The sequence below is a fragment of the Jaculus jaculus genome, chromosome 6 (genome assembly GCF_020740685.1).
Source record: "Jaculus jaculus isolate mJacJac1 chromosome 6, mJacJac1.mat.Y.cur, whole genome shotgun sequence".
Classification (NCBI taxonomy): Eukaryota; Metazoa; Chordata; class Mammalia; order Rodentia; family Dipodidae; genus Jaculus; species Jaculus jaculus.
This window is the reverse complement of record NC_059107.1, coordinates 130,132,609-130,155,114: the sequence shown is the minus strand read 5'-3', so window position 1 is coordinate 130,155,114 and position 22,506 is coordinate 130,132,609.

Below are 22,506 nucleotides of genomic sequence, written 5' to 3'. Positions count from 1 at the left end.
TATCTGGTATTTTGTACTATAAAAGCTAAGGGAAGGGAGGGTTATTGAGTTTGTAACATAGTCTTGTGTTTTGGAAATGATGGTGGGCAGTGTGAAGCAGGTGTGTTGGTTGCCTGTATGGAGACCCCATGGGGCCATGAGGATGAGCCATGGGTTGCAGTGGAGACCCAGTGGAGCTGCTAGGACCACAAGATGGCTGCTAAGGAGCCTGGATATAGTTTTCCAGGACTGTAGATAGCCTAGTTTGAGAGGTAGAATTAGAATGTCAGAGACTTATTGCTGGTTGGAATTATCAGACTTGGAGACTTGTCACTGGCTAGAGTTGTTGGACTTGAAGCTACCGAGCTTGATGTTTGCCCTGGTCCTTTTAAATCTTATATTGGTTGAACATTTCTTTGCTATGCCCAGTGCCATCTTTTGCAGTGTGAATGTTTATTCTGTGGCCTTATGTTTTTTAGGGGGGAGAGAAGAAGTGGATTTTTTGGAATTATGGCTCAGTTAAAAGACCTTTAATTATAGGGATATTTGAACATCATTGGGATTGATAAAAACAATGGGGCCTTTTAAAGTTGGATGAATGCATTGCAGTTTACATCATGGATGGTTAACAGTTTGTGGGAGTCAGGGGTGGAATGTGATGGTTTGATTAAGGTATTCTCCATAAGCAAGTGTTCTGAATGCTAGGCTCCCAGGTGATGGATATTTAGGAATTAATGTCCCCTGTATGCAATGTATTGTTGGAGGCAGACTTATGGCTGCTATAGTCAGTGTCTCCTTTCCAGTGTTTGGCACACTCTCCTGTTGCTTTGGCCCGGGAGTGATGTCCACCTTGTGCTCATGTCATCGTTTTCCCTGCCATTGTGGAGCTTCCCCCACCAGCCTGTAAGCCAAAAGAAACCTCTTTTTTTTTTTTTTTTTTTTTTTTCCCCACAAGCTGCTTTTGGTAGAGTGATTTAACGCAGGTTTTCTAAAGACAGCAGTTAGAAGGGTCCATTTTTCTGATACACCCCTATTAACTTATGTCCTTTGATGAGTGAGTTAAGAGCATTAAAATTTAATGTTATAACTGTGATGTTTGATTCAATCCCTGTCATGTTGGAGGCTTTGTGGGGTTTGGTGCTTTCTTTGGCTTTGTACATTTTCAAACCTGCACAAGTTTTGGTTATTAAGTTCTTCCTCTTGTAGATGCTTGGAGTTGGTTTTTGTTTGTTTGTTTGTTTGTTATGTTGTTGTTGTTGTTTTTGACTCTTCTCTATGGAATAGTCCCTGAATCACTCTTAGTAGGGTTGTCTTTGTGTTTATATAATTATAGAGCTGGCATGTATCATGGAAAGTTTTCCTTTCACCATCTATTACGAGAGGTACTTTTGCTAGGTACAATTGTTTTGGTTGGAAGCCAATTGCTTTGATTTTGTTTACCAATGAAGTATAAAAGTTTAAAACTTTGCACTTTGAAGCTAAATGTCTCTTTGCAGTGGTTCCCATTAGACCACGTTATTGATAATTTTTATTATGGTGGAAATATTCGTTTGGGATGAAAATTCTATTTATTTGAGAGTGGGAGAGAGAGGAAGAGGCAGATATAGAGAATGAGTGTGCCAGGAAATCCAGCCACTGAAGACGAACCCCAGGTGCATGTGCCACATTGTGCACTTGGCTTCTCATGGGGAACCTAACCCAAGTACTTGGGCTTTGCCAGAAAGCACCTTAACCATTGAGTAATCTTTCCAGCCATGATTTTTTAGGTTTTCAAGTGCTCTTTTTAATGTCCCTCTGGATTTCAGGGTTTTCATTAAAAAATCCGAGGACTGGGAACCCACAGATTCTGGCAGCTGGGGTGAGAGGGAAGAAATGTGGACCCTAGCTCTGTCTGGCCCAGTGGGGATGCTCTGTAGCCAGATTTACTTGGTGAGGCAGAGACATAGGCCCTAGGTCTGGCACCATGGGAACCTATAGAAATCGGTGGTACAGAGTGGGAAGTGTGGGCTCTGGAACCTTGGGAGTGTACAGGGGGACAGACTGGGAAGGAAAAGTGGGCCCTGGCCCTGGCACTATGGGAGAATGCAAGGGCCAGCTGGGCCTGGTGTGGTGAAGGTGTGGTCATTATCTCTGGCACTATGGGGACCCACAGGGACCAGAGGCACAGGGACTAGCAATACAGTGTGGGAAGTTTGGGCCCTTGTTCTGGCAATATGGAGATGCACAGGAGCCAGTAGCTAGGATGGGGCAGACGTGTGGATCCCAGCTTTGTCACATGAGGACCCTCAAAGGCCAGCCCTGCAAGGACCAGCAGTGCAAGGTGGTTTGGAAGCATGGGCCCTTGTTCTGGCACCATGGGGATCAGAAGCACTGCAGGTGGCCTTGAGTGCCGCATAAGAAACCTGGTGAAGACAGCATATGGAAGATGGGAGCAGGCAATGCAGAGGTGCGGCACTGTTCTGGGTTTAGCTGGGTGGATGGCACAGGTATCCTCTTGTGCCCAGCCAATGGTGCTGATGATGAAGCATGGGTCTTGGGTCCTGCACTTGTGTGCTAGCTGTCCGCCAAAGCGTGTGGAAATCTACAGAATTCAGAATATGCACTTTTCTGCCCACCCAGTTGAAGTCTATTAAGACATTCTAGTACTGGAGTCCCTTACCCCATCAATTCTTGCTTGATTTCACCCTTAGAGCTCTAGCATGTTTGTGATTTTACCATCTTGTCTAGAAGGCTCTCTCTAGCAAGTTTTTGTTGTCATTTTTATTTCACATTTTCACAAAATAAAGTTAATGTCATGTGGGTAAAATTATTGTCATTTTTCAATTATGAAAGAGATAGAGAGTATAAATGTGGGCACACCAGGGCCTATTGCTACTGAAAACAAACTCCCTGGCCAACATCAGGTGGACAACAGGATCAGGAGAGTGTGCCAAACATTGGCATGGGGAAACTAGCTATAATACCCATAAGCCTGCCCCCCAAAATACACGACCTCCAGGAGGTGTTAATTCCCAAATCTCCATCAGCTGGGAACCAAGCATTCAGAATACCTAAATTTATAGGCATGGTGGCACCCATCTTTAATCCCAGCACTCAGGAAGCAAAGGTAGGAGGGTTGCCATGAGTTTGAGGCCACCCTGAGACTTCATAGTGAATTCTAGGTCAGCCTGAGCTAGAGTGAGACCCTACATTGAAAAATCAAACAAACAAACAAAAAAAAATAAAAGCTCATTACAATAATTTCATTTTTAAATATTTTTCCATATGGTGTTATAAGATTTGTTTTAACTTATATAAATATATATCTTGGGAAAACAGTAAGCCCATTTCATTTAAAATTACAAAAAAAAAAAAGTTTGCAAAGTTACTGTAAAGTGAGATAGAATACCTAGCATTATTTTTGCAATGTAGAATTATACAAAGCCTTCTTTTGTAATGATGCCAATTTTGGTTTACAAAAATGAAACAAATCTAAGTGAATAGTTTACCTTTGCAATATCAATAATTGTTGTTCTTGTGAGATTTATCCATTATTTGTGACAGTATTCTAACCCTAGAAATCCAAGATAAATGTAAAAAGCATCTTGTGCCCAGGGTTTCAAGCTTCGTTTTTTTTCTGCTTGGTGTTTTTATAATAAAAGAAATGCCATGCTGTAATTTATACTGGTTCACATTCTTTCTAAACACCAGAAAACATTGTTTTCCATTCTTAATCCTTAAATCCCATGCTGATAGGTTGTAGCCATTTATAAATTTTTGCTTAATAACATTAGAAGAGAATAGGTATAATGAAACCTAATTGGGATTGCTATATTTATATAAACGTGTTCACTTTTTCTACTGGGTTGCAACTTCGCAAGCCTCAAGTTAAGATAGCAGATTTCACACAAACAGCTGCATAAGTGAATGTCATGATTATGTGATAAAATCATTTGCCAGAGAGAGTCTAGAAAATCAGTAGTTGATTATTAAATATATATCATTAACAGGCCTTTGATTTAAAAACTTTTCTGTATTTACTATAAAGGAAATGATACAATGCAATTCTTTGTAAGAAGACTACTTTTGCCTATGTAAATTGTCTGTAGAGATGAATCAAATGTAGTCCAAAAATGTGGCCCTAAACAAATAAAACATCATCAGCTTGAGGAGAATATTTTACTCATAATAATCCTGCCATCAAAGATACATTTCAATAAGATACATTTCAATTTTTCATTTATTTTATCCATAAATAATATACCAACACAGTTGTATATATACTCCAGACCAATGACACATATCTTAACAAATCATAGGACCATCTAATCACTCATATGATGATGTACATGATAAAGGTTAATATATATTAGTAGTCATAAATGTTATTAAATGAAGTGACATTTGTCTCTTAAGTAGGCAAGAAAACAGACAGACATATGCTCTAATTTAAAATGCCACATTTCATGAAGAAACTTTCTTGTACCATACAACTAGACAAAATTCCTTTAGCAGGATGGCCCTACAGATTTGTCATAGGCAGTGGTAATATAAAAGGTTTTGATCATAAATATCAGTCATGAAAGCATTTCATACAAGTACTATGGAAAATGAAAACTATATAACATTATATCCACATTTATCTTCAGAAACTTCTGATACTTTTCAATAATTCAGAGAAATTGTGTAAAAAATTCTTTTGCCTTCACACTTTACTATGAGCATGAAGCCTAATTAAAATATTGTCTCTTTTTCTATTTGAATGTGTCAGTTTTTGTATTATGACTTTCACACCTATACTAGCTAAGATTAAACAGTCATGTCATCTGAGACCACCCAGCATCTAAACCGTGAAAATTAATTTCAATTTCACCTAAGCACAACCCCATGCTGTTTTCCTATTACTCCCATGCCAGGCTATCTCTGACTTTTGACTACCAAATGACTTACTTATTATTATAGAAAATGCTCTACAGGATTTTGGAGGCAAACTCTGTCTCATATTTCAGTATAACATTAATAAACACATTTTATGTTTGATGAAAGGGGATTGGAAGTGATTTTTCTTGTATCACATTGACAGATATTTGATCAAAAGTCTTGTAATGATGAATATTAAGCTCTCAAAAGTTTTTATGGGAACATTTGTGGTAATATATAATTGACCTATATAGGCCTTAAATGTGTGTTTTTAAAAATAGCTGTGACTAGGAACCATAAATGATTAGTTATTCTAATGTCAGGGATGAGATACTGCTCAATCACTTGGAGGCTGCATAGGTCCCTGAAACAATGCAGAATATTGCTACTGCTTTTAGTTGCCCAAAGGAACTGAACCCGAAGCTTCCTCCCTGCTGCCTAGCTCACTGGGGGAGAAAAGTACTCAAACTTCCTCCACAGCAATGACCCTGTGTATTCCACAACTGACCTGCCAGGCATGTTATGTCCACTGGCTTACAGGAATAACCAACTGCTTTCTCAATAGATTTGAGGCCCACTCCACATGAGGTAATTCATGCCTGTTACTGTAGACATGGACCAAATCCTATGGTAGATACATAGCTCCCAGGAATGAACCTACTACTGGGATTATACTAAACAGGCAACATGTCAAACTGCCTTCCAAACATCTATAGTTGACCCCATAGATTAGTACTGCTCAAGCTTTGAAAGAAGTTTCTTACTACAATGCACACAGGTTAATGTAGAGATGTATAGGTGGCAAACTTCAGCAGTTTCGTGGTTACAGTGTATGCTTAGCTTCAAATAGCAGATCTAAATTACTCCTCCAAGGTTCAGGAAAACTAACAGAAGACAGGGTAGAAAAAAATATAAAACAGAACAATGAGGAAAAAAGTTGCAAAGTGTTGTCTTCTGGATATAATATGGCTGCTACACACATGAACTCATACCCACTTCAGCATCCTGAACGTGATTGACCTTGTTAATGCTGCATCATTGATGAGGGAAAGATATTAGAGACCTCAGATTTCACAAGCTAGCTAATGACAGCTAATTGTTTCTGGGAGAGTGGAGATAGGTTTATTAGTGGTAGAGCCACTGGTAAAATGCCCACCCTACAATAAGTAACCTTTGACCCATGATTATGCAAACCACTCTATTTTAAATCAATGGGTTAAATAAAAATACCTGGAGGTAATATATGGATAAATGGGAAATAATAATGTTGTTGATGAGAAAAGGAGGGGTATAAATAAGAATAATTGGGAGAAAAGATCAAAATACATTATACATAAGCATGAAAATGTCAGAATGGAAAAATAAATAAATAAGTATCAAAATATAGTGCTTCAAAATGGGTGAAAACAAAAGTTTAAGTAATAATATCACAATGTGTATACATGAAGTATATTGCAGCTTTATGAGGATTTTCCAATGAGAATTAATCAATGTATAAAAGTGATAGCACATCATTATCAGGTCATCATTTCAGAAGTTCAGCTTTTTGGGTATAAAGGAATAAATTCACTTCAGTATATTAACAAAATAAATTAGAAAAAAATGATTATTTTCTAGGGGCTTATAAGTCAACTGCTAAGTCTAATTTTTAATTAGTATGAGAAATAAACTGTCTTTATTCCAAAAGATTAAATATTAACGAACAAATACAAAGTAGTGCTGAATAATATATTTTATGACACAGGAAATGCTATCTAAGAAAATCAAAATAAAACAAGAATAAATATTTCAAAGTCTTCCTATTTCTAATCAAAGTTTTATTTTTACTTATATGTAATAAGAAAGGAGTGCGTAGAATAGCCTAAAGAACTCTAAAACCTGCTTCCTGTATATGAAATTATCATGGCTGGAGAGATGACTCAGCAGTTAAAGGGGCTTGCATGCAAAACCAGATGGCTTGGGTGTGATTCCCAATACCCGTGTTTCCAGTGCCCAGACTCCCTGGTGCTCCCATTCTCTCTATCTCTCTTACTCCCTCTCTCTCTTCCCTTCCCCCACTACATCACTCCTTCTCTTTCTCCTTGTAAATAAGCAAATTAAAAAAAAAAATCACAGGTTCCTTGATCATTTTATAAATATCAATTATATAAGAAAAAAATTATAAAGTTAAATAATCCTAAATATTTCACTCATCCATCCAATCTTTTAGTCATTTACTAACTTGTATAGAATCAAATTTATGGCCTTGAGCTTACTTGACAATTACTTTATCACTGATCAAAATCTCTATTCCAAGTAATATGAAGTATTACAAATGCTCAAGACCAATCAATTAAAACATTGTACTCTTGACCATCAGTTAAAAAATACCAGAAGAAACCCAGACCTTCATTTTGTTATTGCATAAGAGAAACTCTGTGGAATGAATACATAGTCCATTGTTTCCCTGTACATCTATAGTTTTCATGAAATGTCAGTCAACATTATGGCAAATTCCCTTAAAATTTTTCAAGATAGTTAAAAAGTGTGTATGGAAATAGTAAAGGCATAGTGTGCCCAAAACAATTTGAAAACAAGTTATACACTAAAACATTATCCTTACCTGGATTCAAGAAAAAATTCCATAAACTTCTGGTTACGCAGTGTAGGGACCATGTCAAAGCAGCCTAGGGGAGAAAAAGGCAAAAAAGAAAAAAAAAAAAAGAAGAAGAAGCAAAATACACTCTTCTACTAAAAAGTGAGGTGAATGAGAAATTACTAACTGTAGTAGAGAAGTAGGAGAGATCAGAGCATCTAGAGCCCACAGAAGCTGCTCCAACAGAGGCAGCACCTGGTCCATGTGGCTCCAGCCACAGGAAACTCCAGGTGAGAAGACTCTCCACTCACACTGGCGGTCCATGCAAACTCAAGAAATGTGAACGGAGGATACCAGTGAAGAATGGAGGAGCAACTCATGAGAAAGAAGATTGTGAGGGCTAGCGGGAAAACATCAGCCACCATCCACAGCCTCCCCTCCCCCACTACCAGCATATGTGCCAGCAAGCACCAGATAACTGGGGAAGGGAGCTAACCTACACAGCACCCAGCACAGATGATTACAGCAGCTAACCACTGACCCAGCCAGCCTACCTGAACACACAGTGCAACAAAGAGGGACCCAAGCAAGAGCACAGCATAACAGAAAAAAATCATCCCAAAAGCTAACAGGGATTAAACAAGGGAAAGGTCTCACACGGTCACAAACTGACTTGGAACCCTCAACAGATCAGAAATCTTAGCCTCCTAGTTGACAGGATTAAGGGTGTGGGACAACACACATCCTAAGGGCCTGTGACTTTGTTTGAGGATCTGGTAGTCATAATACCTACATTTGCATAAATACTCTGCTAGTTTCCATTGAATGTCTACAATGTTTAGTTAAATTTCATGATCAGCCTGTATTTTGTTCCACACAGCCTTCTTGAACACAATATCTAGGGTCACTTTTGTAGTTATTTTGACCTCCAGTGAGAATGATTTAGAGGAAATGCCTGAGAAAGTTTTCTAAAGAATGATTATAAATATGTTCAAAGAAATCAGGGAGGAAACCAAAGGAATGAAAGAGGAAATCAAACGAATCAAAGGAGACACAGAAAACCAATTTAATGAAATGAGGACATCAATACAATTATGTCCATTTCCTTATTTATGTAAATGGACATAATAAAGAAAAGCCAGTCAGAATTACTAGCAATGAAGAACATAGGCAATGAACTAAAAAAATAAAATAAAATAAAATAAAATAAAATAAAATAAAATAAAATAAAATAAAATAAAATAAAATAAAAACTCTGTAGAAAATCTCACCAGTAGTATGGATGAAGGAGAGGACAGAATATCTAAGTCAGAAGACCAGGTGGAAGATCTAAGACAATCCAGCAAAGAGAAAGACAAACTAATAGGAAAGTATGAATGGGAATTTCAAGATATTCGAGACACTATCAAAAGATCAAACATAAGAATTCAGGGTATAGTAGAAGAAGAATTCCACTCCAAAGGCATAGTAGGCATTTTCAACAAAATCATAGAAGAAAACTTCCCCCAAATTGGAAAAGAGATGTCAGTGCAGATACAGGAAGCACTTAGAACACCAAAGAGAAAAAACGCGGAAAGAACCTCTTCTTGCCATATTGTAATTAAACTACCAAACATACAAATCAAAGAAAATATATTGAAAGCAGTTAGACAGAAAAATCAAGTCACATATAAAGGCAAGCCCATCAGGATCATAGCAGTTTACTGAACACAAACTTTCAAAGCCAGAAATGCTTAGAATGATGTATTCCAAGTTCTGAAAGATAACAGCTGTCAACCAAGGTTACTTTATCCTGAAAAGCTACTCATTCAGATAGATGGAGAAATAAGGACATTTCACAACAAAAGAAGGCTAAAGAATATTAGACAAAACCAGCTCTACAGAAAATAGTTGAAAGGATCCTCCATGCTGAAGAGAAAGAAAAACACACATATAAGGATCCTGGAGAAAACAAGCCATACCAAATACTAGTTAACACAAGAAAGCAAAGGTAAAGCCTGAAGTACAACAAAACAAGAAAAATGGCAAAAATAAATACACACCTTTCATTAATAACTCTTAGTATCAATGGCCTAAATGGCCCAACAAAAAGACATAGGCTTGCAGACTGGGTTAAACAGCAGGACCCTTCAAGTTGTTGCCTCTAAGAAACTTGCTTTTCTACAAAGGACGGGCACTATCTTAGGGTGAAAGATTGGAAAACAGTATTTCAACAAATGGGCCTAGAAAACAAGCATGGGTTACTATCCTCATGTCTGACAAGGTAGACTTCAGTCCAACATTAGTTAGGAAAGATAAGGAAGGTCACTTTATAATGATTAAAAGCACACTCCAACAGAAGGACATTACAATCCTAAACATATATGCACCTAACATGGGAGCGCACAACTTTATCAAACAAATGCTATTAGAACTAATATCACAGATAACACCAAACATAGTTGTAGTGGGTGACTTCAACACCCCACTCTCATCAATTGACAGGTCATCCTGGCAAAAAATAAACAGATGCATTTGGATTAAATGAGACCATAGAACAAATGTACCTAACAGATATATTCAGGACATTTCATCCAAATGCTGCAGAACACACATGCTTTTTAGCAGCACATCAAACATTCTCTAAAAGCGACAATATATTAGGACACAAAACAAATCTTAATAAATACAGGAAAATTGAAATAATTCCTTCCACTCTATCTGATCACAATGGGGTCAAACTATAAATCAATATCAAGAAAAAGCTACAGAACATGCTCAAAATCATGGAAACTAAACAATACACTACTAAATAATGACTGGGTCAATGAAGAAATCAAGAAGGAAATCAAAAAATTCAGAGTCAAATGATAGTGAGAACACAACATACCAAAACCTTTAGGACACAACAAAGGAAGTCCTAAGAGAGAAATTTATAGCTTTAATGCCTATATTAAGAAATTAGAAAGGTTGCAAGTAAACAACTTAATGCTTCACCTTAAAATGTTGGAGAAAGAAGAACAAGGCAAACTGAAAATCAGTAGACAGGAAGAAATAATAAAGATTAGGCCAGAAATTAATGAAATAGAAATAAACAAAAAAATGCAAAGAATTAATGAAACAAAGAGTTGGATCTTTGAAAGGATAAACGAGATTGATAAACCTTTAGCAAATCTGACCAAAAGAATGATAGAAGAGACACAAATTAATAAAATTAGAGCTTAAAAAGTTACTATCACAACAGATACCAGAGAAATTAAAAAAAAAATCATAGGAAATTGCTATAAGAAAATGTACTCCACTAGGTTTGAAAATCTGAAAAAAATGGATAATTTCCTTGATTTGTATGATCTACCTAAATTAAATTAAGATGAGATTACCCACTTAAATAGACCTATAACAAGTATGGAGATCCAAGTGGTTATCAAAAATCTCCCAACTAAGAAACGTCCAGGCCCAAATCAACTCACTGGTGAATTTTACCAGATCTTCCTGGAAGAACTAACATCAATGCTTCTTAAACTTTTCCATAAAATAGAAAAGGAAGGAATCTAACCAAACTCCTTCTCTGAAGCCATCATCACCCTGATAGTAAAACCAGGCATATAGAACAAAAACAAATGACAAAAAAACAAAATAACAAAAAAAAGAAGGGAAATTCCAAACCAATCTCCCTCATAAACATAGATGCAAAAATTCTCAACAATATATATCAGAATGATCACTCATCCCAACCAAGTAGGCTATATCCCAGAGATGCAGGGATGTTTAAATATATGCAAATCGATAAATGTAATACTTATATAAATGGACTGAAGGACAAAAACCACATGATCATCTCATTAAATGCAGTAAAAGCATTTGACAAAATACAACATCCCTTCATGATAAAAGTCCTACATAGACTGGGAATAGAGGGAACATATGTCAACATAATAAAGGCTATTTATGACAAGCCTACAGCCAACATAATACCAAATGGAGAAAAACTTGAAGCTTTTCCACTAAAATCAGGAACAAGACAAGGGTGTCCACTGTCCCCACTTTTATTTAATACAGTATTGGAAGTCTTAGTCATAGCAATAAAGCAAGAGACACACATAGAAGTGACATAAATTAGAAAGGAAAAGATCAAGTTATCATTATTTGCAAATGATATGATTCTATACATAATGGACACTAAAGACTCTACCAGGAAACTGTTAGAGCTGATAAACAACTACAGCCATGTAGTAGGATTAAAATAAATACACAGAAACCAGTAGCCTTCCTAGATGATAACAACAGATGCACAGAGGATGAAATCAGAGAAGCACTCCCATTCACAATTGTATCAAAATAAATGAAGTGCCTTGGAATAAACCTAACCTAGAAAGTAAAGGATCTTTACATGAAAACTCTAAAACACTCAAGTGAGAAATTACAGAAGACACTAGAAAATGGAAAGGCATCCCTTGTTCTTGGATTGGGAGAATCAATATTGAGAAAATAGTAATATTACACAAAGCAACCTACAAATTTAACGCAATGCCCATCAAAATTCCAACGGCATTCTTCATGTAAAATAAAAATCCAAAAATTCATTTGGAAACATAAAAAACCTCGATTATCTACAATAATTTTCAGCAACAAAAATAAGGCAAGTGGTATCACCATACCTGACTTTAACCTATACTCCACAATCATAGTAAGAAAAACAGCATGGTACTGGCACTAAAACATATCTGTAGTTCAATGGGAAAGAATAGAGGACACAGATGTAAGTCCAGGTAGCTATAGCCACCTGCTCTTTGACAAAAATGCCTAAAATATTCATTGGAGAAAAGACAGCCTCTTCAGCAAATGGTGCTAGGAAAACTGGATATGTATCTGTAGAAGGATAAAAATAGATCCTTATCTCTCTCCATGCACAAGAATTAAGGCCAATGGATCAAAGACCTTAATATCAGATCTGAAACTCAGAAACTGCTAGAGGAAAAAGTAAGGGGAACCCTTCAACATAATGGTCTTGGCAAAGACTTTCTAAATATAACCCCAATTGCTCAGAAAATAAAACCACAGATTAATTGCTATGACCTAATGAAGTTATAAGCCTTTTTTTTTTAATTTTTTTATTTATTTTTTGAAAGCAACAGACACAGAGAGAAAGACAGATAGAGGGAGAGAGAGAGAATAGGTGCGCCAGGGCTTCCAGCCTCTGCAAACGAACTCCAGATGTGTGCGCCCCCTTGTGCATCTGGCTAACGTGGGACCAGGGGAACCAAGCCTTGAACCGGGGTCCTTATGCTTCACAGGCAAGCTCTTAACCGCTAAGCCATCTCGCCAGCCCTTATAAGCCTTTTGTATGGCAAAAGTCACTGTGAATAGAGGCAACCTACAGGATGGGAGAAAATCTTTGCCAGCTATGCATCTGATAGAGGATTAATATCTATGATATACAAAGAACTCAAAAAATAAATAATAAGAAATCAAACCCAATAAAAAATGGGCTATGGAACTAAATAGAAAGTTCTCAAAAGAGGAACACAGATGGTATATAAACATCTAAAAAATGTTCTACATCCCTAGTCATCAAGGAAATGCATATTAAAACTATTTTGAGATTCCATCTCCCTCCTGTCAGACTGGCTACCATCAAAAAAAAAAAAAAAATGAACATTAACTGCTGGCGAGGATGCAGAAAAAGAGGAACCCTTATACACTGTTGGTGGGAAAGCAATCTGGTTCAGCCATTGTGGAAAGCAGTGTGGAGGTTCCTGTGACAGCTAAAAATAGATCTAAAATATGACCAAGCTATAGCATACATCCTAAGGACTCATCTAACTACCATTTTTACTGCTGTTCTATTCACAATAGCTAGGAAATGGAACCAGCATAGATGTCCCTCAACTGGTGAGTGGATAATGAAGATGTGGTTTTGCATTTTCAAAATGGAGTTCTAGTCAGTGTTAAAGAAAAATGAAATTATGAAACTTGTAAGCAAATGGATGGAAATGGACAGGATTAAACTAAGTGAGGTAACCCAGGCCCAGAAAACAACATCACATATTCTCTCTCATATGTGGATCCTAGCTACAAATAACTGGACTCCTGTGTTAGTAGGAAGAAAACTCAGTAGCATAGGTCATTAAGCTGGAAAGGAGATATAAAGGGAATAAAAATGGAGGGAGAGAGACCTAATAGGATGGTATTGTATATATGTAAGTATAAGAACAGATTAATGAGGGTGAAAAGGCCTAAGTGAGTTCAGGGAAATAGATTCAGTAAGGATAGGGGGAGGGAGGGCTAATCAAAAACTAAGAGTATATAAATCAGTCATATGAAAACCTACTTTTTTGGTTAATGGAACTATACAGGAGCCATAGATTGTTACTAGAAAATTTTCAGTGCCAGTGATGGGATACCTTCCAGTAAGTTGTTGGCCAGGGAGGTCCCTGATTTCCCTTGACCATTATAGGCCATTGCTGAAGCCCTTGGTTTCCCAACAGGAATAGATGGTAAGACCCTATTGCTGAAGACTCCACATACTTCAGCTGCAAGGTCACTGAGAAATCCTGCTGGAGCTGAGCTATAAGCCTCCTCCATGTAGACAAGCTGACAGAAATCTGGAAAAAGCCACACTGCTGGCAATTCAATGGGAGAGAGAGAAATCAACAGTGAAGATAACTAACACTGGACACTGCAAGCCTTATATTTGGCCAGTGAGGCCAAATGAGCAAACAGGTGCAATAGGGGCATGCCTGCTATGGAGGAAACCAACTGCCTTCTAATTTGACTGCAGGCCCACTCCTTGGGAGAGAATATATCCCTGATACTTAAATCCTACAACAGGGGAGAGTCATGAGCCCCAGGGGTATAACATCTGCTGCTGTCTGGCTAAAACTATATACTATGCCCACCAAACTGCCCAGTAAGCACTTCTCTTAACATTTATACCCCTATATATTTGATACTCTCACTTTTGGCTAGAGAACCTTCTCTTTTCAGATGGCACTGACCTTGGGATGACTCAGAAGGTACCATGGTGTTGAGAAGAAGTGACAGAGGAGTGCTCAGCACTGACATATATCCATAACACCTTCCATGGCTAAGGGTCCATTATGGAAGAGGTGGAGGAAAGAATGTAAGAGCCAAAGGAAGGGTAGTACTCCTTACAATTTGCTCCTCCAGACACAAAATGGCCTGGATCTCCATGACCTCACAGTGCCTGACACCAACTACACAAGATCATCATAATAGGAAGAAAGGATCATGACATCAAAATAAAAGAGAGACTGATTAAGAGGGGGAAGGGATATGATGGAGAATGGAGTTTCAGAGGGGAAATTGGGGGGAGGGAAGGAATTACCATAGGATATTGTTTACAATTATGGAAGTTTTCAATAAAATATTTAAAGTCAGGCATGGTGGTGCATGCTTTTAATCCCAGTACTCAGGAGGTAGAGGTAGGAGGATCACCATGAGTTAGAGGCCATCCTGAGACTCTGTAGTTAATTCCAAGCCAGCCTAGGCTAGAGTGAAACCCTACCTTGACAAACCAAAAATAAATAAATAAATAAATAAATAAATAAATAAATAAATAAATAAATAAATAAATAAGAAACTTTTAAAAAATCATCAAGATTGAACATCATTGAAATTTGAGGGGAATTTGGATCATAGGACAGAGCTGGGCATCCAGAAACAGATGCACACTTCTTAAGTAACCTAGTAAACAACTCTTTGGAGGAAATTCAGCAAAAGACATGGAGTAGAGTAACTGAACATTCATGGAAAACAGAAATATCAATTTTTATATTGTTTGTTGTACAAGTTTATTTGAAAATAAACTTATTTGAATACAAATGCTAAGACTAGTATTTGGAAGAAAACATTGGAGAAAGTCCTTGTGATATGGGATGAGGAAAAGATAATTTTTCAACCTGCACCAAAATATGAGCATTTTCAAATTTTATAATATGAATGTTTAGATGTTATAAACACTTTAAGGTATTAATCAAAATTGAATATATCTGTTGTTTGAAATGCACCTTGGAAAAGAACTGAATAGCCTAAGTGCTTTTATCAACATTATTTTTACTTTTGGTAATTCAAAGGAAGAACATTTTAACCCTTAAAAATAGGTGAAAGACAGGATTGACATTTGACTTAAGCAAATGTGATGTTATTTACAAAATCACAGGTGACCCAAAGGCAGATACACCACTGGCAATTTCTAACTCCCAGCCAACCTTCAGTAGCTTCCTCAAGACAACATGTGGCTGGGACATGATTTTTTGCAGTGGTGTGTCGGATGGCCTGTAGCACTAATGATAATTAGATGTTGAGGTGAGGATCTGTTCTCCTTCTTCTTTCCTTATACCAGAGAATGCTATAGCCTCCTGAACACAACCATAGATAGTTTTATTGAATTTATTTTTATTTTTAAAAATATTTTATCATTATTTATTTATTTATTTGGCAAAGAAAGAGGGAGGGAGGGAGGGAGAGAGAGAGAATGGGCATGCCAGGGCCTCCAGCCACTGCAAACAAACTCCATGTGTGTGTGTGAAACAGATGTGGTTGATACTGAGATGCCTTTCCATTATACTTGGAAGCTTAACCTTTGATCTTATAAAATAAGAGTTACTTGAGACTTGGAAAGGCATGAGGAAATGGAGATATAGAAAGGATAAATAACACATGCAGATTTAGCCTTGAATATGACTAACTTCTGTTCAATTTGTACATGAATAACTGTTAATTGTATTTAAAAAATTAATAAGATTTTGAATACCCCAAATCAAAGAAATGATAAATGTTTGAGGTAATGAATATACCACTTACCTGACCAGATTTTCACATGTTGTATATATGTACTGAATTATGTGTCAATACACATGCACACACACATATTTTTAAGGATGTGTCAATTAAAAATAAAATTCATTTTTAAAAATTATTCAAATAAAAACCTCCAACAGTCCTTGTAATATCCATAAAAGTTTCACTCCATTACTAGGTATTTTATTAGAATATTTAGAAAAGAATACTTGAAATGTTTCTAAATGATGTTAATAATAGAAGAACAAGGTATTTTGTTGAACACTCTTACTGTAGCAGTGTAATTGACCTCTATTAGAACATATAGACGATTGTCACTGAATAGCATTGATAACCCTCTTAACAACCACTTTGTGATGCCGCTTCCCTACACTAATAACTACAGCACGTTTTATTACCTAAAAATTGCTGAATTCGGCTAGCCACCGCATAGAGAGCCTGGGATCTCATCACAGGGATATCAGCTTGACCACGAGGGATGTCTGTAAGCAAATGTAGGTGATGTCAACAGAATCACTTAGAGAGGCGTAATAATCTATAACAACATGATATGTTGTTTTAATGTTGTAAATTTAATTTATTTTCTCAAAAATTCTTTGCTTAAGTTGAGTCTAGAGTTAACCAAAACTGATGAAATACTGGAACTTGATTGTTATTTATCTTTAATATATAAAATAAAACTCACCTATGTCCACCACAGCGTTTGGAAGTAATAGTTGATAAGCTCCCAGCAAATCAAAAGCTACAAATGCCATCTGATGACTTCTGAAACCTAGAAAGGTTTCCACCTTTGCTGTAAGCTATCCACCAGATGTTCCCACAGTGTATTTGAAAAATATCTGGACTCTTTCTTGCAAAGCCTTTTTGCCTGAGTTCATCAATAGCCACCCAAATAAAACTGAGCAGGCATTTGATTGCAGTTGCAAAAGACCCTGACAAACCATCCATGGATACACACACACATACACACACACTCCCACACATGCAAGCATGCAAGCAAATAAATACATGCATATATATATATAAAAGTCCTTGGTTTATGAATTTTTTTTTTGTCTTGTGACTATGTAAGTTGATGTGCTTTTTCTCCCTTGAACCTGTTTATGGAGTCATCTGACACTTGTTTCTGAACCATGGTCACTCATATTTGTCAAGAATAATTGATCTTATATTTCCTTTGAGGTCAACACTATAATTTGTTTTGACATCTTCATGGGGTCAGATTTCAAAGCAACAATTTTGAGGAAAGAATTATCTATAAGCCTAAGGAAAAGGGCTTGGTATACACAACCCTGGTACCTCCTTGATCTCAGATTTCTAGTGTTCACACTTGTGAGAAAATAAATATATTCTGTGTTAGCCTTTCTTTCTGTACTACTGAGCATGGTGACTCACTGAAAAGAACACATTCAACCTGATGCTCAAGGCCAAGAAACCTGAATCCTGACTGGCAGCATTGTAATCTGACCTTCACAAATTTTATACAAACAGAACCAAAACTGGATAAGGTTTTTCTTTTGACACTTTTACTGAATATTTTTGACACTCATCAGTGTTATATATATTTATACTCTGTACTTTATAAGGATGTTTCCATCTTATGTATAGGTTATATTTTTTAATTATTCTTATTAGGCTATTAAAACTTCATGAACATACAAATATACATTTATGCTCAAACAAGCTGGTTATGGTCAGATGTTTGTCCAGCAATGAAAATGTAACTGCAACATATGTTTGTTGTTTTTTTTTTTTTTGTTCATATGCATTTTTAGGGGAATGAAAACGTATGATCTTGGTTCAAACCATTTAATTAAATTCTTAAATTTCGATTTGTATGCTTCAATTCTTGTATCCTTTCTGAAGGAGTGTCCTAGTGAAAATTATAAAATGTTCACTACTACTTTATCTTCTTGAAATTTAAGTTTGAATTCTCCTACTTAGATTTGTGTCCATTTTGATTTTTTCTACTCTGCAATATATTTAATTTTATTTTTTATGAATGCAGTCATTGAATTGTAATTATTTTTTAACTGAATACATTTGCCTCTGATGTAATCAATTAACCAAAATAGTGTGGGCTCATTACATTATCTTATAAGGTTTTCTATGGACATCTCTTTATTCCTATATCAAAATACAGATTTTATACACTTTTTAACTTTTATTTTATTTATTAATTTGGGAGAGAGATGAAGATTGATAAAAAGGGAAAGAATGGGTACAGCAGGGTCTACAGCCACTGCAAACAAACTACAGATGCATGTGCCATCTTGTATATCTGGCTTATGTGGGTCCTGGGGAGTTGAACTTGGGTCCTCTGGCTTTTCAGGCAAATGCCTTAATCACTAAGCCATCTCTTCAGCCCTATAGATTTTAAATATAAATGTTAATCTTCCAAAAATTTTGACTCCTCTACCTTTGCCTATAAAATTTTAAATCAGATTACCAGTTTACTCAAAAAGTTCTCAGGATATTCATTAGAATTGCAGTGACTCTTCAATGTTTGAAGAATCATGTTCTTTAATAATACCAATTTTTAAAGTCAAGAACATGATAGATTCAGCCATTTAAGTGATATTGTTTAAAACTATTTTTGTTGGGGAAGGAGATAACTCATAATACTAGATTAACAAACTCGAATCTTTGGGTCTCTAGTACCCCCAAATTCTATAATGTTTTTGTACTTTTCAATGTACAGGATTTATTTTTTGGTTAAATATATTTCCAAATGTTTTACATCTTATGCAACTGTAAGTATATTTATTTCTTGCTTTTGTATTTTTATTTTATTTTATTGGATGCCTAGTATTTGGACAGAACTGTTGAATATTGACTAACAATGTACACGATTTAAAGATTCACTTCTCCATCTCTATTGTACAAAGATCTCCAAATACAGGCAAAATAATTAATTTCTAAACATTATACTCATTGTGCTTGCTCTTGTTTTATTACATGGATAAGGATATCTATTAATGGAATGTGGGGGGTGTGACTGTAAGCAAGTGAGCAAGTAACTGCTCAGAATACATTCATGTAACAACTTGGATGCTGGTACTAGCCAGGAATCTGGACCTTTAAGGATAACTATGTTTTATAAGCTGCTGATAGTTACAATAATTATGGTTTTGCATATAAAGATTAAGCTACGTAGTGGCTCTTCAATCTTGTGGGAACATCATGAGCTTAGGTGAGAAGAAATGGACAGTCATGATTTTTGAAAGCATGACCTAATGATATAAAAATCTTTGTTTTAAAAATATACAAATTTGGTAATGGAGAAATGGATCAGCTATTATGGTACATTCTTGCAAAACCTATTAACCTAGGTTTGATTCCCCAGTAGACACATAAATCCAGATGGGAAAGATGGTACATGCATTTGGAGTTCCTTTGCAGTGGCTAGATGCCCTAGTGTGCCCATTCTCTCTTTCTCCTTTCTTTCTCAAACAAATCAATGAAATTTAAAAAAAAAATGCATTTATTATTCTTTGGAAATTTTTCCCTATCAGTTAATTTAAAAAAAACGTGTTATCCTTATTTTTATTGGAATTGCCTTTAAAATATACTAATTTTGTCCTCATCATCCCAGGCTCACTGTTCATAGGCCTCTTTCTTGCCTGTTGTCTATCTCATCACCGATTTTTTTTAGTGCCTTGCTCTCATAGTAATGTAGGATTTGTCAAGCTTTTCTTGTAAAAAACCAGAAAATAAGTATTCTAGTAAACTGAGGCCACAGATTGTGTTTGTTGCTTGATTTTTTTTTTAATTTTATTTATTTATTTATTTATTTGAGAGTTACAGACACAGAGAGAAAGACAGATAGAGGGAGAGAGAGAGAATGGGCGAGCCAGGGCTTCCAGCCTCTGCAAACGAGCTCCAGACGTGTGCGCCCCCTTGTGCATCTGGCTAAGGTGGGACCTGGGGAACTGAGCCTCGAACCAGGGTCCTTAGGCTTTACAGGCAAGCGCTCAACCGCTAAGCCATCTCTCCAGCCCTTGATTTTTTTGACAGCTTTATAAATGTAAAAATCATTTCTTATTGAAGGACAAATGAGAAAAGAAGTCTTGTCTAAAACTGACTTTTTGGCCATGATTTTCTAACTCCAGTGCTCGATATAATATTATTTAAATCTCCTCCTTCCACAGCCTGCTCCAATTGATTTTTGCCTCTTGTCTTCATTCTGTTAATCTGTCCTGCATGCTATTCCCTTCTGAGCATATTCCCTAAATGCATATTTTTTCCTCTTCTGCAACAATTTGATTTAGTCTCTACAAGTGCACTTGAAATATTTTGTTGACTTCATATTAGCAGCCTCCTTTGTATGCATTCACTATAACTTTTGAATAACCTTATTCCATTTGTTATATTTTATGGATTTATGTGATTGAAAACAACCCTAGTCTCAGAATTTGAGAGGCAAGGCAGGTGATCACAGGTTTGAGTCCAGACTGTGCTGCACATTAAGCTGTCTTGGGATCCACAACATGGCTGTTCATAGTCATACTTTTCTTACCTTGTGGTAACTATTGTTTTATTACTGTACAACAAAAGGTTTTCTCAATGCCTAAAATATAATGTGGATAAGCTAAATGACCAATGTATATGTAGAGAGAATCCTTTATTTGAAATTCATTAAGTCTATTTAAATGTTTATAAGGAATGATAATAAATATATCCAATGCCTCCTGTGGATGACAAGTAGCTATTGAAGGAAGCTTTATTTCACATGTATTGCACAACATTTAGCCTTGGAATCCTACTTTACAGATGCTATGAATTTCACTGGCAATGGCCTAGTATGCGAATGGACAGAAATAATGTTATTGGTATTTCTAAAGCATCATTGCACTTCTAACCAAAAAACATCTGCATTTTAGTTAGTATTTTCTGTGGTATGTACCAAATATATTATCAGATTATATATTATTCAGTGGATCATATTTATTCAAACAATCTCCTTTCTCCACAATCCCAAAGTAAAGTTATTCTTGGTTTTCCTAGATAAGAAACATATTTACTATTATACTGCATGTAAGTGGCAGCAAAACATACAATCAAATTTCAACGGGAATTAATAGTTGATCAATAATATTGTATAAGTGAAACTGTGTTTGGTCTACAAGTCTAGTAGTAATTTAACTCATGTGATATTTTAAAATTTAAGAAATATTCAATCTCTGCTGGCTTATATATCAATACACTACTCTTTGGAGAGTAGGGTGGTAAGATGTTATTAAGAACCAATATCAGTAAAATTAAATTAAATAGGAAAAGTTACAGTGTTCTAAGATGATTAGATGATGCAGTTACTTCAGAAAGAAACTTAGTTATGTTTAATAACACTAAACATTTACCACAAGATGCCTCTGTCCTTAGAGAAAATATAGCACTGTAAAAATTCTTTTTAAACCTATCCCAGATCATTATGTTAGAAAAAAATTTAGTAGTTGATTAATCTAGCTCTTAAAAATATTCATAAACAAATATCAGCTTACTTAATGAGGATAAAATGCTCACAACCAATAATAAACTTTTAATGCATTATGAAACATAACCCCATACGAAAGCAATGTAATTACATTTAGCGATATGCCGTAATTTGATTAAGGCTAATTAAATTGAACTCTTAGTAAATTTTGTTTATTTTAAAAATGTGATTTAGAATTTAATTGTGATATTTAGAACATAATAAACTGCTTCTCTGTAAACTTCTTTACATATGTAGATGGATAGTTATGCCACTCTAAATAAAATTTCTATATTTTATTATATTTGAACAAAACCACAGAATATTGATAACTTAAAGAACATAAATGGGGTCAGGAGAGGTTGCTCAGTTGTTAAGGTACTTCCTTGCAAGGTCTAACAATCAAAGTTTACTTCCCCAGTACCAACTCAAAGCTAGATGCACAAAGTGGCACATGCATCTAGAGTCCATTGGCAACATCTTGAGGCCCTGCCATGCTCATTCTCTCTTCTCTCTCTCTCTCTCTCTCTCTCTCTCTCTCTCTCTCTCTCTCTCTCTCTCGTTTGCAAATAAATGAAAATACTTTTTACAAAAGAGATAAATCTGAGATTTCAAAAAATCAAACAATCAAAGTTTACTTCCCCAGTACCAACTCAAAGCTAGATGCACAAAGTGGCACATGCATCTAGAGTCCATTGGCAACATCTTGAGGCCCTGCCATGCTCATTCTCTCTTCTCTCTCTCTCTCTCTCTCTCTCTCTCTCTCTCTGTCTGTTTG